A 4,931-nucleotide genomic window follows, 5' to 3' on the forward strand; every position below is an offset into this window, starting at 1 on the left:
CCTCATATGCATGTGTTGTCAAGTCGTTTGTCAATTTTAGAATTTTGCCAAGTCTATGTGGTGTTTGTTTTCATGGGTGCTTCGAGAGTGAACAGTAGCCTAGATACTTGAGAGATAGAGTGTATATCTTGTGAGGCTTAATCATTTTTCATTATTGGGTTGATTAACTATTTTGCCATAATTGGGTTGCTTGGATGTTTTTCACGAATGTCTTGACTCTTTGGATCTCTTCATGTTAGATGTTACCCATTCCTATCATTCCTTGATGTTCATTGAGAAATATGTAAATGTTTTTGTTTGTCTCTCTTTGATATCCTTGGATTTTGTTCTTTATTTCATTTTTCCCAAGAGTGCAAAAGGCTAAGTATGTGGGGTTTTGATGTGCCATTATTTTCTCCTATTTCTTAACCCTTTTTGCACCATTTTAAATACTGATTAGTCTTAATTGTCAAATTTATTAGGCAGTTTTATTATTTGGGCCCATTCAGCTAATTTGATGTTTTTAATCTAATTTCAGGAATTAATGAAGCATTGTGCTTGAATCTAGAATTGGGCTTGGGCTTGAATCCAGAATTGGGCTTGGACTTGAAGACGGCAGACTAATTTGTTCTACAAAATTAGATCTTATCTTATCTTATCTTATCTAGATATTATTTAGATTTGATCACATCTAGATATTATTTCATCTTGATCTTATCTTATCTAGATTTGATTTGATTTTACTTATGGGCTTGGATTTCAAACAGATTTGTAAGCTTTGAGGCTGAAAAACTATATAACAGCACCAAGGTTCTAGTTTAGCTCTCTCTCTCTCTCTCTCACCTCTCTCTCTCTTCTATTTTTCGTTTTTAGTTTTGGTCTCTCTTCTCTTTCTCTTTTATTTTCGTTTTTTACAATTCCAGTTCAGACTTTTACTTTTATCAATAAAATTTTGTTCTCTATTTGATTAATGGAAGGCTAAGTCCCAACGTTGTTTTCTCTTGAGGATCAAGCACAGTTCTCTTTGAGGTTTTATTATTATTGTTAAATTCTGTTCAGTTCTTTTTCCTCTTCATTAATTACTCTGAATTTATTGTTACTAATTCATGCATGCTTAGTGCTTGATTAATTGTCTCTGCGCTTAATTTACGTTCATGCTTAATGATCGTTTATGAGTAATTGGTGTATGTGATGCTTAATCGCATAATGAATGCCTTATGTTGATTTTCGCTTAGTAATTTAATTTAGGGTTGGATTAAGTGGTTGAACTGAATAAGGATAAATTTTCGCAACCTAGGATAAGAGATTTGCTTGTGAATCAAGGGGAAGCAACATATTTTAATTCTAATATTTTCTAATTAAATTTTACTCACTGTTTAATTTACAAAAGCAAACAACCCCCAATTTGTTACTATTTCCTACTATCTGTTATGAACATTTGGCTTATCATTGCTCGTTGGGAAACGACCTAGGATCACTTCCTAGTTACTACATTTTAATATTTATTTGATTCGGGTACGGCCTCGATCAAACTCTTTTCATCAATGAAAAATAAGTTTTAACCGGTCATTAACGTCGCAAGTTATCTTAAAAAAGGGATTGAAGATTAGTGAGCCAAAACCAAATAAAACCAACTCATAAACTTCTTTATTTCAACAAAAAATCAAGAGATCGTTCAAAGGTGCAACGCCTTAACTATTCTCGCCTTTCAAACTTGAGAAGATCGTTTCAAGGTCCAATGCCTTAATGATTCTCTCCCTTTTTCAAAAATCAAAAGATCGTTTCAAAGGTCCAACACCTTAAACGACTTTTGTTCACAACTAAAATAAATCTTTCAAAAAAGATAAAATCAATTTAACCAATGTTCAGTTCTTAAAGAACTACGTAGGTCTGATTTCCTCATCGCAATTGAGGATACGTAGAAGCGAGGGAAAGTATAAAAAGGGAAAATAAATAATATTGAAGTCATGATTTGCACACTTGATTAGAGGCTGCCGTCCCTTGTGACGGGTGCATGGGATGCTAATACCTTCCCCGTGCGTAAACAACTCTCGAACCCTCATTTTCAAAATACACAGACTTTCGACCTTTTTGTCTTTTATTTTGGTTTTTCTGATGTTTTCCTTGAATAAATGTTGGTGGCGACTCCACGCATTTTCCTTCCTTGGAAGACGCCCTCGCCGGAAAGCAGGTTGCAACAGTTGACGACTCTACTAGGAACTGTTAGGGAGTTAGGCCACTCAGTCAGTGTGCAATGTTTTTATCATGACTTCTTTATTTATTTATTTTCCATTTTATCTTTTGTTTGTCCATATGTGTTATAATCTTTGCTATGTTGTTGTGTTTGGTGTGTGTTTATCTATTGATTACTTTCATAGTTAGAAATACTTTTTCTACACACACATGACACCTATACCTCGCACACACATTGAGATGTTAGGCCCTATACCCGGGTCTATGTGAGCCATAAGGAGTGGAGGTCAACCTGCGGTCATGCTGAGTCTCTAACTCGCTTGATGACAGTGAAGCCTCATCTAGAGTTTTCCTCTTTTAGTGATGCGTTGTCGCTAATAGTCCCTATCGCCACAATGTATTACCTAAGAGGATGATATCTCTAGAAGCCAGTAAAGTTACTTGAAACCACCCTTTGGAGTTATCACTAGAAGTGGACCTTTGGATCATTTCCATTAGGGGGCACATAGCAAACTTACTCTGACATATTCCTTAATTGCATCATGCATCTCTTCATGGCATCGCAATGGACATATCAGTCCTGCATTTGTCATTTATCATATTCATGCATTGCATTTGCATAAATCACTGCATTACCATACATCTGCATTTAGCATGCTCTTTTGTTCTGACAACTGCATACTATCATACTACCATACATCCGCAAAGACAAAATTTGGTCATTCTGCACCCTTGTGTCATCCAGAGGCGGCGGGCCCGATGACACGCGGAGATACCTTACGGTTATCCGCACCCTTTTGTCATCCAGAGGCGGCGGGCCCGATGACATGCAGAGACTGACATAGTCTTCTGCACCTTTTGTTCCTCCGGGAGCAACAAGTCATTTACATGCGGAAATTTTATGGTCACCCGCGACTCTCGTCAACCGAGAGGAACGAAATTAGTGTCATACCCTAATTTCGTCCGGGGACCTTTGCTTGATGACATGCGACCTTTCTTTGGTCCTTGTGAGGTGCTTGGCACCCATCATTAGGCAATTTGTGAAATTTCGGGAACAACAAGTCATTTGCATGTGGAGATTTTATGGTCACCCGCGACTCTCGTCAAATCGAGAGGAACGAAATTAGTGTCTTATCTTTACTTTCCTTTTATCTCCAATAAAAGACAAATAAAGAGGGGCAACTGTCATACCCTAATTTCGTCCGGGGACCTTTGCTTGATGACATGCGACCTTTCTTTGGTCCTTGTGAGGTGCTTGGCACCCATCATTAGGCAATTTGTGAAATTCCAGGACATGCCGGAAAACCAAAAAAAATATTGATGCACAATCCGTAAGTTTCCGTGACACACCGGAAATCAAATGGAAGCATCGTTGCATAATTAAGTGAGATTCCGTAACATTCCGTAAGTCAAAAAGGGGATGATTATGTAATCCGCAAGGTTCCGTAACATTACGGAAAGAAAACAAGTATCGTTACGAAATTCGTAAGTTTCCGTAACTTTACGAAAAAAGAATCACCAAAAAAAGCAGAGGGAGGTGTACTTAGTAAAAATGGGGATGCAAATAGCACCCAGGCCCACTTGGGCCCTCTAGAATATTCCTCCAGAAGGTTGTTGCTTCTGGAGGAAGCAACCTGGCTCGCCTGGGCGAGCTGAGCTCGCCTGGGCGAGCTGGGCGGCAACCACCTCCCCTATTTTGCTATAAATAGGGGAGGAAGTGAAGAAGAAAAGGGTTCAGCCCCTTAGGCACTTCTTTCTCTTTCGAATTTGCTTGGAAAAATTGTTTCCGTAAAGAAAATCTAAGCCGAGGCGCTTCCGAAACGTTTCTTTAACGTTTTCCGTGAAGAATTTCGCAAAGGTTTCAACCGTTCTTCGACGTTCTTCATTCGTTCTTCATCGTTCTTCGATCTTCAACGGGTAAGTACCTCGAACCAAGCTTTTCGATTCATTCTATGCACCCATGGTGGTCCACATTGTGTTTCGTGTATCTTTATTCTCATTTCATTTACTTTTTATACCCCCTGTTGACGTGCTTAAGCCATTTTACTTAAGTCATTTCTCGCTTAACTTAAAAATAAAATAAATTTCCACCGAACGTTTGAATTGTATGATCCGTAAACTTTGGTTAAGATAAATTCCGACCGTTCGGTCGTGCCGTAACCACGTTGAAAATAAAAAAAAGAGATAAAAAATAATATAATAATCAAAAAAACATCTTTTAGTAAAATAAAGCGGAAAATCAATCGGACGTTTTCTCTTTGGGATTTCTCATTCTTAATCGAATTGACTAATAACTAAGGTGAAACTAAGGCTAAAATCAACTCGCCTAGTCAAGCTCGTCCATAAAAAATAGGTTTTTGAAGTTTATCATTTCAATTTCTTACTAAGTAAAATGGATCATTTTCAAGGTCCAACGCCTTAAAATGATCACCACTTAAGTAAAAAAGAATCACTTGATAAGAAAGAACTACGTAGGTCTGATTTCCTCATCGCAAATTGAGGAATACGTAGGAGCAAAGGGAAACACCCTTGTCGACCACAAAAAAGGAAAAATATAAAAAGGGTATAAAGGATATAAGGACATAAAAGGGAACGTAAAAATCAAAGTCATGTTTGCACATTCGATTAAAGGCTGCCGTCCCTTGGGACGGACGTGTGGGGTGCTAATACCTTCCCCGTGCGTAAATACAACTCCCGAACCTTTCACTTAAAAGTTCGTAGATCGCGTCTTTTCCGGTTTTTCCGACGTTTTCCTCAAA

The sequence above is a fragment of the Glycine max genome, chromosome 7 (assembly GCF_000004515.6).
Source record: "Glycine max cultivar Williams 82 chromosome 7, Glycine_max_v4.0, whole genome shotgun sequence".
NCBI lineage: Eukaryota > Viridiplantae > Streptophyta > Magnoliopsida > Fabales > Fabaceae > Glycine > Glycine max.